At 39.3% G+C, this 13,561-nt stretch overlaps 1 protein-coding gene and 1 pseudogene across 14 annotated transcripts in view; both read right to left on the reverse strand.

Moving 5' to 3' along the window:
* The window catches only part of TENM3 (teneurin transmembrane protein 3), a 2,524,603-nt gene that overhangs the window by 380,291 nt on the left and 2,130,751 nt on the right, over positions 1 to 13,561 (reverse strand). The window lies entirely within an intron of this gene.
* On the reverse strand, positions 3,196 to 3,437 carry LOC132356684 (protein CEBPZOS-like; annotated as a pseudogene).

Here is a 13,561-nt window from a genome sequence, read left to right on the forward strand (position 1 = left end):
CATTTCAGGCGTACAACATAATGATTTGATATTTGTATATGTTGCAAAATGACCACCACAGTAAGTCTAGTTAACGTCCATCACTAGATATAGTTAGAAAAAATTTTTTTCCTGTGAAGAAGACTTTTAAGATCTGCTCTCTCGGCAACTTTCAAATATACGGTACAGCGTAATCACGCTCTTCTGAGCCCTCCGCCCCGCCTTGTAGAGCCCGCATAGCCCGGTTTTAGCAAGACTCCTGCCACGTCAGTTGAGAGAGAACCCCTCACCCCCCGCAACTGAATACATTCTCATCCCCACCTTTGCTATATAAGACCTTGGCCTGCCTTCACCAAGAGCCTTGCTAAGCCAGTTTAACAAGAACTCCCCTATGCCTGATATCTCCTCATAATAATGTTCCATCCACCGACCCCCTAACCCACTCCTTGGTGATAAATCCCTAATTGCTCTTGTATTCAGAGCTGAACCCAAATATCACACTGAGATCATCTGACACCTCAACTGGTACCGTTACAACAAGTGTCAGAATCAGTGTTTCTTTAACAGTATCAGTTGTATGCGGTCCCAGGCCGTGGACTCCGGATAAGGAACTGGAACGGTGAGAAGCGTACAAGGGTGACAGGCATGGTAGAGGGCTTGGCCTGAACATCAGGGGTCGAGATGCCGTCTGGATCTGACATCAGGTGACCTGAACACCATGAGGTCACAAGCCAGAAGTGTGATCAAGACAACGGGTTGGTGAAAAGAGGTTTTTAAGGATCAGATGAATTCAGGGCTTATGGCTTCACCCTCTGCCTGCCTGCCGTTTCGTGCTCAGAGCTGATCTGGCTGAAGGATCAGATCAGTATCCTGGCTCACGGGGGTCTGGAATAGGAGCGGCAGACTTAGCGCCAAAGATCTGAAACCTAAGAAGGAAACGGCATCGGGCGTGAGCACCCTGATGATGAGTTTGGAAAATGAACATATTACGAGAGGAAGAAAGTGGCTCTGAATACTTCTTGCGTAAGTCCTTCACTTCCACTGTGAACGAGAGAGGGGCTGAGCTTGACTGGGAACGATGTTGTTCAGCTGAGCTATTCTGAACGTGAGATATGCATCAAAACGGCTGGGTGTAATTTGAAAACATCCAAGAACATGAAGTAGTGAAAAAATACCAGACAATCCAAGTCAATTCAATTAATCAGCCATCTAGTTGAATGTGATTAAAACCGAGATAAATGACTAACGCACGGTTTCTTTGAGAATCATCTCCTTTTTCCTTCTTACAAACTGATGAGGAAAATGGTCTAAGCAAATAAGAACCAATTCGGATTTCATTCTCTACCTACTTGCATCTAAATATGATCTTATCTTTAGCAACAAAATTCTTCAGCGCTCTTAAGTGACTATAGATAGTCAATTAAATCCACATTTTAACTAATCATCATACAATTCCCTCTTCAATAAATTGTATCACAGCATTATCCCAGGAGGTTTCTCTGCCATTCCTATTCCAAAAGCAAAATGCATATTCTAATTATAACCTAGCAAGGTCAAAAATATTTACTCAACACCTTTACTTTGCAGCAAAATATGAGCAAACTCTGAGTAAGAGTCCTTCTTTGCTTTGGATAAATAACACTCAGCTCTTCGTTAAGAAAACAATAACCACAGAATCTTCCATGGAGTTTTCTACCTCTATTCAAATCTCTAGTCCTAAAAAAGAAGTCAACTGTTCTTATTCTTCCCCCATATCATTACTTTTCCTTTATGGTTACAGATCTTTATTCATCCCAGGAACTAACCCAGCCTGGGGCCCCGAGTCTTTTGTCCACACCCCCATGGTCCCTCATCCTAACACATCGACACAGATATGACTGGAGTGGCCAGGAAACCAGGAAGACACACTAGGGATCAGTTTATCTTTGGCAAGGGAATTGACTAATAGGTTTTTTCCTGTCTCTAATTTCTGTGAGTTCCCTTTGTCAGGGGGATTCTCAGACCAATTCTTTCCTAGCTGTCAAGGGCGCCTGCTCTCAAGCCTGGGCTCAGCACCGGTCAGGCCCTCGTACAGCTGTCCGATCTCATCCCTGGTCGGAGCACACACGTCCCTCCGGGACCGCGCCAGTGGAAAGGTTCCAGCGCAAGGAGGCTGCTGGTTCACGGGGGTCCTTGGCCGAGAGCACAGAGGGCAGCTACCATCCCACAAACTCGTCCACGTCCCCCAGGCGCTGGGGGCGCAACAAGAGGAGGCTTGACGTGAGGTCAGGAAGGCAGAGGGGACACGCGGCAGAGACCTTCAATAACATTTTCCTAAATTATTCCGGGATGTCAGCCAAAGCCTGGGCTAACCTCAGCTGCGTCACTGGTAAACGAATCGCCCGCCTGCTGAAACGGTAAAGCAAGATGTGGCCTTGGTTAAATTTCGGGAAATTGGTGAGTTGTGTGAACTGCATAAACTCTCACAGTTGGGAGACATTTGAAATAATAATGTTGAATATTTTTCCATCTCTGAGTTTATTTTTTATATTGAGTTCATGTTTGTCTTGAGATTATCAAAACTGACCCGTACCATCAACAGCATATATATATATGCAACGCACAAGCATAACCGATCCACAGCGGAACGTGGCATTTATCCTACATCGTGTGTGAGTTCAGTCCAAAGCCACACACATTCACTGCATCCTTCCTTAACGCCGGGCGCCACACTGGGGATGCGACAGGAAGCAAAGCGGTCGTGGTACCTGCTCTCATGGAGTTTCTGGTCGAACACGGTGATGCGTTTCTACAGTCCGTCCCTTAACGTTTCCTTTGCTTTCACTCTAGTTGAACCTTAATTAGCTCTTGCAGGAGTTCCTGCGCTAGCCCTTCTTCTGAAGTAGCGAACAGGCATTGAGTACTGATTGCAGGCCAAGCGCCCTGGTAACACGCTACACAGATCATCTAATTTACTCTGTTCAACAGCCTTGTGAAGTAGGTGCTATTATTATTATTATTTGAGAACCACTTTGAGTAGTATAAACATAACTCCATTTATAATATAAACAAACTTTCCATCAATTTCTTCACATTTAGCCCAAAGAATAAAACCTCTAACTGAATTAGAATTTACATTTGACCTTAAATATTCTAAAATCCATCCATGTCCACTATGGAATTTTAATCTTGCCTGCTACTGTGAAATACAGCAAACCTTGATCAATGGTCAAATTTCTAATTTTTGCTGTGCAGCCATTTTTCTTGATTTTGCTCTCTGATTATGTACATTCCAGAGTGTTCAATGGATTTGTAATAAACTTCCAAGATGAAGGGAAATTTCTTGCTCATTGTTTGCCTAAAATCTTGGCTCGTGTTCATCTTTTTAAACAAAAAATATGCTCCAAAAATGCCCACAAGTTCAGCTACTAAAACTCCTTTAAAGATTTTCTTGCCAGTGGTTCCAGAGCGTGGGCCATCACATCTGAAGCAAGGTCCTAGAGCAACACCCCACCGTGTGTGGCAGATGGAAGGCAGGACATGGCAGCAATCTTCACTGCTATGATTAACCCCACTTCCACATGAGGAAATGGAGACACCAAGAGATGAAGAAAACTGTCTGAGGCCACAGAACTAGTTAGTGGTGTAATCTGAACATGGGCTCAGGCAGTCTGACTCCAGAGCCAGACTCTAGACTCTAGAAACAGGTGTGTGTATGTGTGTATAATTAATTTTTAAAATTTATTTTATCTTTTTAAAATTTATTTTATTAAAGTCTAGTTGATTTACAATGTTGTATTACTTTCTACTATACAGCCAAGTGATTCAGTTTTATACACACACACACACACACACATATATACACATTCTTTTTCATATTCTTTTCCATTATAGTATCTGTTTTTAAAACATACCTCTGGTCATGTTATTCTCCTCAGATACCTCCCCTGACTCTTTGCTAATTATTGAATTATATGCAAAGGTCCCAGACTAGAGTGAAAAGCCCCATTCAGACTTTTTTCAACCGACCTTTGCAATTTCCTGGCCACCCACTACGGGTGGCACATGCTCAGCGGACTTGGACTATTCACTTCCCCCGCAAAGAGCCTGCTTCCCCCTGTCCCAGTTCTGCCCCATTTTCATGCTCTTCCCTTTTCTGAATTGCCCTTCTAGCCTCTAGACATGTGGCACCTCCTCCCTTGGACTTTTTAAAATGAAAGCCCAAACAGATGCTATTTCTTCTTGCTTAGAATCACCACATGCTTTATGGGTGCCTCGTTACACACGTACCTTCTGCCACGTTCTCAGTTATTGTCGAGTCTCGGGGGAAATAGTGTGTTGGAATGTGGAGCTGGGCTCTCATATCAGGTTAGCCCGAGATTGATTCCAGCTCCTGGAATTTTTAGCTCTGGGATCTTAGGCAAGTTGGATCACATCTCTCCCTGCTCACAACCCTCTTACGGCTTCCCACTGCAATTTGGGGCGGGGGAAAGACTTCTGGACCCCGACATAATTTTTTACAAATACACATTCCTTTAAAATCCAAGCTCTGCCAAGCAAGCATTCCTGGCCAACCTTATTTCATAAGTCACACCAGTCTTGACCACGAAGCTACCCTTCCGCATCCTGAGTTCAGTTTCTCAAATGCTCCAGCAAGCGTTCCTCAAGCCTCCACAGTGCTTTCCGTCCACCTGTAGCCTCTCCCCCTGTCTCCTCTGACTCGCTCATTCTGATTCTCGGAGTCTCAGCTTTAAAGTCGTCACATTTTCAGAGAAGATCTCCTTGACCATCTGATCCAGAGGCTTCCCTCCCTCCTCCACCCTGAAACGCCCCCCTCACTGAAGCCAGTTCTTTTCCTTAGATGTGGAGTGATCTCACTTGTGTGGTTTGCTTGTGGAAGGTCTGATTTTCCCACTAGACTTATAAGCTCCCGCGAGGACAGGGTGTATCTGTTTGGTTCATCACACTGGCACAGGGAGATGCTCAAGGCAGACAAATAGAGAGAGAAATCTCTCTGTACCTCAGTCCCCTCATTTATAAGACAGGAGTAACAATAACCCACCCTCACTGCTTGAAGAAGCTGAGCACAGAGTCTGCAAGGTGAAGCTGACTGGTGACTGGGAGCAGCGCGACTTACGCTTCCGACCTGCAATCCCATCAAGCGAGCTAGCTGCCTTCTCTCTGTATCCTCCCCACAACTGAGCACGGGGCTTTGGGCTTCGTGGGCACCCATCACTGTCTGCTTTAACTGAAATCAGCTATGCCATCTGAAACCATAACTTTTCACTTTTGCCAAATATGCTTGACTTGACTCCCATACAGAGATGTGCTTCTCCATGATCATGCGATAAAACATCCCCTCAAGCTTTGCCATTGTGATCAAATTAGGTTAGTACATACGTAGGCGTGTGCAATACTATCCTGGCATCACCAGGCTCTCTTGGTTTCACACACTGAAGATTCCTCCTTGGGAAATTTTCTTCTGAATTAAAATTTTTAAATCATATATATCATCATATATTTATGTGATTTGCTTTATATACATATTGTATCACAGACAAGCAAACACTGAAAATGTTCGGAATAAAAATCGCCTGTGCTCAGAAATCTCTTGCATTCCTATACACTAATGATGAAAAATCTGAAAGTGAAATTAAGAAAACACTCCCATTTACCATTGCAACAAAAAGAATAAAATATCTAGGAATAAACCTACCTAAGGAGACAAAAGACCTGTATGCAGAAAACTATAAGATACTGATGAAAGAAATTAAAGACAATACAAACAGATGGAGAGATATACCATGTTCTGGGATTGGAAAAATCAACATTGTGAAAATGACTCTACTATCCAAAGCAATCTACAGATTCAGTGCAATCCTGATCAAACTACCACTGGCACTTTTCACAGAACTAGAACAAAAAATTTCACTATTTGTATGGAAACACAAAAGACCCGAATAGCCAAAGCAATATTGAGGAAGAAAAATGGAGCTGGAGGAATCAGGCTCCCTGACTTCAGACTACACTACAAAGCTACAGTAATCAAGACAGTATGGTACTAGCACAGAAACAGAAATATAGTTAAATGGAACAGGATAGAAGGCACAGAGATAAACCCACACACATATGGTCACCTTATCTTTGATAAAGGAGGCAAGAATATACAGTGGAGAAAAGACAGCCTCTTCAATAAATGGTGCTCAGAAAACTGGACAGCTACATGTAAAAGAATGAAATTAGAACACTCCCTAACACCATACACAAAAACAAACTCAAAATGGATTAAAGACCTAAATGTAAGTCCAGACACCATCAAACTCTTAGAGGAAAACATAGGCAGAACACTCTATGACATAAATCACAGCAAGATCCTTTTTGACCCACCTCCTAGAGAAATGGAAATACAAACAAAAATAAACAAATGGGACCTAATGAAACTTAAAAGCTTTTGCCCAGCAAAGGAAACCATAACCAAGACGAAAAGACAACCCTCAGAATGGGAGAAAATATTTGCAAATGAAGCAACTGACAAAGGATTAACCTCCAAAATTTACAAGCAGCTCATGCAGCTCAATATCAAAAAAACAAACAACCCAATACAAAAATGGGCAGAAGATCTAAATAGACATTTCTCCAAAGAAGATATACAGATTGCCAACAAACACATGAAAGGATGCTCAACATCATTAATCATTAGAGAAATGCAAATCAAAACTACAATGAGATATCATCTCACACCGGTCAGAAAGGCCACCATCAAAAAATCTACAAACAATAAATTCTGGAGAGAGTTTGGAGAAAAGGGAACCCTCTTGCACTGTTGGTGGGAATGTATATTGATACAGCCACTATGGAGAACAGTATGGACGTTCCTTAAAAAACTAAAAATAGAACTACCATACGACCCAGCAATCCCACTACTGGGCATATACCCTGAGAAAACCATAATTCAAAAAGAGTCATGTATCAAAATGTTCATTACAGCTCTATTTACAATAGCCAGGACATGGAAGCAACCTAAGTGTCCATCGACAGATGAATGGATAAAGAAGATGTGGCACATATATACAATGGAATATTATTCAGCCATAAAAAGGAACAAAATTGAGTTATTTGTAGTGAGGTGGATGGACCTAGAAACTGTCATACTGAGTGAAGTAAGTCAGAAAGAGAAAAACAAATACCGTATGCTAACACATATATATGGAATCTAAAAAAAAAAAAAAAAAAAATGGTCATGAAGAACCTAGGGGCAAGATGGGAATAAAGATGCATACCTACTAGAGAATGGACTTGAGGACACGGGGAGGGGGAAGGGTAAGCTGGGACGAAGTGAGAGAGTGGCATGGACATATATACACTACCAAACCTAAAGTAGATAGCTAGTGGGAAGCAGCCGCATAGCACAGGGAGATCAGCTCGGGGCTTTGTGACCACTTACAGGGGTGGGACAGGGAGGGTGGGAGGGAGGGAGATGCAAGAGGGAAGAGATATGGGAACATATGTATATGTATAACTGATTCACTTTGTTATAAAGCAGAAACTAACACACCATTGTAAAGCAATTATACTGCAATAAAGATGTTAAAAAAATAAAAAAATAAAAATAAAAATTAAAAAGCGACTGTGCTCATATCCACATTCAAAATTTAGTTGTTGAACAACGTCTAATTGTCGAACAAAGAGAGTTTGAGAGTTTTTGCAAAGTAGGTCAAGTGTAGGATTTCTAATGGGAAATAGGAGAGGTACTAAACTAAAAATGTGTTATAGGTTGGGTGACCATTTAATTTAATGACCAAACCAAGACATCTGTAAGAGTGAAAGGAGCCAGTATTGATTATATTAGAACAACAGAGAAACCTGAACTGTCCCAGGGACGCTATCCTGTGTTTTGGATTTTGGAAAAAACGCAGTTCTAATCATACGGCATTAGCAACAATAAAGGTTTTCCCTTTTTCCCGCCAATCCAGCTGTGTCTAGCATTTTCAACTGTTATTGTCTTTAGCTTTGATAATATATTAGGATATCCTTCAGCATAATATAATATCGCCACAATACCTGATTTTCCCCAGATGAGGTTCACAGAAAACAAAAAAAATAACTGACCAAAAAACAAGCTGAACGCAGGGAAGGAGAGGGTCTGATGCCCACCTCTCCAGGGTTGGCACCCTGACCAGCTCAGCTCCACCACGCTGTTGTTCCAGCGCTTTATCACCAACTCAACTAATCTGAGCTCACGTCTGAATTTGTACTTTCAAATCGTGTCAGCTCATTACATTGACTGCATTCTAAATGATATTTAAAGTTGACGTAAATAATTTAAGGGGAAAATATCACGGGCTTGAAATGAATATCTTTAAATATAATGCAATCAGGTGGATATTTTTGCAACGTTTGGTGACATTAATGTGGCGATGCTGAGTGACTGCTGACGATTAGTCAGAAGACGGAGCAGAGGTCTTGCAAGAAAATGACTCCCAGGTGACAAAACATTGAAAATTCAATTATACTCTGTTTATTATAGGCTTACATTAGCAACTATCTTCCTAATAAAGACCTGATAATACACAAATTAATGGGAACACAGGGGAGTACTTTTAGAAATATTTTTTCTTCTTATAGGATTCTACAATATTGATTTCTAAAGTGCTCCAAATGACAGTGTAAAGCTTGCTGGAGAAAATTCTTAACATAAATTATATGCATAAGAACGTAAGATATATTAAAGTACTCAAGATTATGAAAATAACTTTAATGTATAACGACAATGTGCAATAAATTTAATGTTTAAAATTTCAAGTTATGCAAGTGTATAAATCATTTAGGAAGGAAAATCTAGTGAATGCAAATAAGAAATAAACCATAATAAGGGCTGCACAAATGGTCTGAATTCTAATGAAAACAGTATGTCATGGAAGCCAATGCATTTATTCCCCTTTTTACACATGTGGTTTTAAAAAACATCCACAACGTAAAGCTCTTTATAAAATATTTTTACAGGTCGGAGTATACAAACATTTATTTTCCCACCAAGAAGACCAAAATGTTCGTCTGTATCGAGCTAAGTTTTCCTCTTGTCTTCCTCCCACCATTTTCTTACATCATGCGTAGTTCAATGGACACTTCATTTCTTTTTTTTTTATTTTAACGTCTTTATTGGAGTAAAATTGCTTTACAGACGCTTCATTTCTTCATTTGGTTGTTGAAAATTTTAACCTGGCACCTATTTTGGGTGTAGCTCTTTCGTCACACAATCCTTGGAGTAGAATTAGAAGGCTAGTACCTCTTCTCTAGGCATTTATGATAGAGGGAAGGGAAAAAGACAGGTAGATAGATAAATTCAAAATAATGTAGTAAATGCTAAATGTCATGGAAGAACTACAGTGAGTAGACACTACGGGAAATTAGAGGCAGGCCAGCTATTTACACTTTGGGACAATGCAAATGAAATGGTACTTAAGTGGAGCCATGAAAGATTGGCAGGATTTTGATCCATAAAGAGTAGCTGAGAGGGTAATGCAGATTGCCAACTTGGCATGATCAAGGCCAAGGGGCAAGAAAGCACATGGTTTATTCACAAGATGGCAAACAAACGAGCCCGTTATAATGACTTCATAAGGAATCTCAAGGAAAGAAGAGGAAGAGAAGATCACTTGGTGTTTAATTAACAGGAAAGATAAGCTTAGAGAATTGAAATCTTCCTAAGAAGGTTGATTCAACTTCTTTTCTGTCTTCTCTGATGAACAGACATTTTATGGAGCCAGGAATCAAGAGAATTGGAGGAAAGAAAGAAAAATTTCTAGAGGTAAGGAAAGTACAAAAGAAGGGCAGAAATTTGAATGAAGTAATATATAAGCTCCCTGTATACCAGGAACTAAGAATAGCTTTGAAATAAATAAACGGTTTGAATTTGATGAAAGTATATAGCATTGAAAAGAGTTCAAGTAGGTAAGTAAGACAAAGTAATAATGCTGAAATTTTGGAAGTGATTTGGAAATGGTAAGTGGGAATAAAAAATAGAAAATTGAGCTCCACTTTGGCAAAGAGTTTTGATCGCCATGATGAATAATGTATAATGCAAGTCATGTGAGTTCATTTAAAAAAATATTTATAGCAGTTTGCGTTTGGAAAATTTCTTTAAAAAATTTCCATTGTGAAAGAGACTCACATTTGCAGCTTTTGATGGCGGTGTGATTTTAAGTAGGAAGAGGAATAGAAAGGATATCAAAGAAGCAGCAGGAAGCCAACAAAGAAAAAGCAGAATTCAAAATCAAATATAACTTAGATGCAGTCCAGGAAACAAAAAAGATTTGGTGCTTCTATTAGTAAAAGAACCACTCTGCTAAAGGGCTAACCTTTAGAGGGAAAAAGGGACATCTGAATGCTGTAATGCCCAAAATAATGAGAAATTAATTCAAAAATACTAAAAGACACAAATGTGTGATAAAGAGGTGTGAAGTTACAAGTGTCTGGAGCTCCTAACAGAGTTATTACTAAGATTCTTCACTCTCAACCTTGGAAGGTCATGGCTTTCAGCTTCGTAGCCTCTGAAAAGTCAGAAACAATGCCTTGACTGTGTTTGCTGAATGAATAATTGAGAAACAAAGTAAGGAAAACTTGGATAATGTATTTTCTCAAAGTGAGGGAATCTGAGATAAACTTCAAAAATGTTGTATACCTGGAAAGAGAAAATCAAAGAGAGAAGCGTAGAAGACATCCTCTCAGTGAGGAAGTCGTGATGTCAAGAGCTCCCAAAAAAGTCCACTGAGCTGGCAGGAAGTAATGCCCTTGAAGTCTCACTTCAGAGACGTCCGGGGAAAGGCTGATAAACTTGTCCGGGAAGACAAGGCCAAATAAAGCTGGAAAGGGCTTGTCTGTTGGGCCTTCTCCATAACCCAGCAGGAGCTTTTCTGTCTTAATTTTGAGGAGGCAAAGAAAAATAAAACCTTCTCTCCAGTAAGCAGTGGGAGCTACTGAAAGTAAGAGACATTACCTTCCTGCGTAGCGGGTGGCGGTCTAAGAGGTGATAGGCATGTGACGTTGCCAGGACAGTCAAACTGGAAAGTCATGTGCTAATTTAATAATCAACGAAGCAAGTTAATTAGAGGATTTAGTCCACATGAATGTTCCTTCCAAATGGATTATTTTTTTCTTCAGTCTGGGGACAGATCACCACTATTTATTATACAAACACAAAATTTGAGGTCCTTGTGTTTTTAGTTATTCTTATAACATGACCCATTTCAAAATGCATCACAAATGTTTACAGTCTTTTGCATCTCTTGTATGTTTTACTACTACTAAAAAAAAAAAAAACCCCTGTTTTATGGATCAAATGTCTGTTTGCAAACAAAATACTATTGGAAGAATATATTTTCCAGGTGGACTACAGAAGAAATAGAAATAATTAAAATACATGTAAAGCATAATGAAACAATCTGAAGTCATCAATGACAAAACCTGCTTTGTCGAGTATTCCTTAAAAATTGGTGAAGATGTCAGTGCCGTACTTAATATAGAAAATATGCAAAGTATAGTTAAAAGAAACAGACTACCAGTTTATGTTCTTCATAACATAATGAATCTGTTGACAGTACGTATATTACTGTTATTTATAGTCCCATGGTGACAAGAAAATGTCACCAATTACTGGCTACAGTGACAGAACACAATTTATTCCTAATGATTTATACCCCTTAGAAAAAAAAAAAAAAAAGCAGGCTACTAAAAGACAGCTACCCTTCTGTTCCCCAACAGCAGTTTTCTAACTGGAAGTATGTTTGCAAAGAATAACAAGTTATTTTTGTTAATGAGGGTTTGCATAATTTACTTGTATAACACCGTAAGTGACAAACTAAAATAAGGTACTCTAAGGTATATTTTTAAAACAGATCTAACTGAAATATCACGTTTGTAGAGCAGGCTTTCCTCAACTAACATATCATACTCCATTTTAAACCTAGATCTCTTCAAAGCTGCATGGACTTTCAGAGCGTGGGAAATACGAATAAGGCACTAAGTCAGCCTTTCAAATAGGCATTTACTGCTCATCCTGGCTTATTAAGAACTGCAGGTTGAAAGAAACATGTATTTGAGTACTCCAGTTATTTACAAAGAAATTTAGAGTGATGACATGAGGAAGGAGAAAGAGGGAGAGAGGGCCTGATAATTAATAAGCAGGAAAGTAAACTAGACGTTACAATACAATTGAACTAAATTCGTAAGATCAGAGGATGTGAGAAGAGAGCCATAAGTAAATTCTGATCTCTTAATCTGTAGGATGAAATATGATCTGGGAAATAAGAGTTTCATGGAAAATTCCAAAGAAATCCGAAGTTGAAATTACAAAGAAATTTATGAAAAAGCAAGAGGAGGGAAAAAGTAACAAGTAATGGCTCTTTTGAATGGTTCTAGTAACATCACAGTAAGACAGACCAGAATTGAATTAAAGGGCCATAAAAGGGAATTTAACCATTGAAAACATATTTTGAGGACAGACGCCAGGCTTTTTAACATATTGCTGATACACGTCCTAGGCACTAAAAATAACTGAGCAGAAATGTGATGTTACTATCATTAAAATGGCGAGAGAGAGAGAGAGAGAGAGAGAGAGAGTGTGTGTGTGTGTGTGTGTGTGTGTGTGTGTGTGTGTGTGTGTGTGTGTGTGTTTTGAGGTCCCCAGAAACCAAGGAGACATAATGAATTGGGAAGACGCTCAGTGAATAATGAAAATGATTAGGTCTAGGAAGTAGGATCAATTCATCAAAGAATGACTATTGGGACTAATTAGTTTTGAGAAAAGAAGGATAACAGTCTTGCTATTCAAGTATAAGAAGAATTATGACATGAAGATGAGGACCAAAATCGCTCCATTTCATGCCAAGAACTTAGGATAAAAGTCATGAAAGAAATTCTAATTAAACACAGATACAGGTAAATTCAGAAGAATCGCAATATCTAGTTCAGTTGTATCTCTCCAGACTTCCTGACAGAGAGTGAAGCTGGTATCTCACAAGGTCTCTGTCAGACTTGCAGGCTATGATATCCAATCATCTGGCAGATTCTTTAGCCATACAAAACAGAATTGATTATTAGAGATCATTTCCCCTAGAAACAAGCTGATAATCACATGAATATTCTTTCAGTGAAATAATAACCTGAACCAGATTGTGTTTTGAGCCTGTAGTATCTCAAGAAAGACACAGATAATAATACATGGGGAAGTTTGGGGTAGAAATGATTCATGTATGGAAATCAAGTATGACCATGGTCAAAACAAAAAAGTATGTTCCACACCAAATCTTTCTTTGAAAAGTGAATGAAAGAGGAAGAGACAATGTTATTGACTGTTTTTCGTTTGTTAAAACTGGCTTGATTATCTTTTTTAAAAGATTGAAATATTTAAGTAATGTCATTTTTGTTTTTGTTTTCTTAATTGAAGTATAGTTGACTTACATTAGTTTCACATGTATAACATAGTGATTCGATATTTTTATCGATTATGCACCATACAAAGTTATTAAAATATCATTGACTACATTCCCTGTGTTGTACATTACATTCCTGTGACACTTATTTTATAACAGGTAGCTTGTACCTT

This window comes from Balaenoptera ricei, chromosome 21 (assembly GCF_028023285.1).
Source record: "Balaenoptera ricei isolate mBalRic1 chromosome 21, mBalRic1.hap2, whole genome shotgun sequence".
NCBI classification, from domain to species: Eukaryota; Metazoa; Chordata; class Mammalia; order Artiodactyla; family Balaenopteridae; genus Balaenoptera; species Balaenoptera ricei.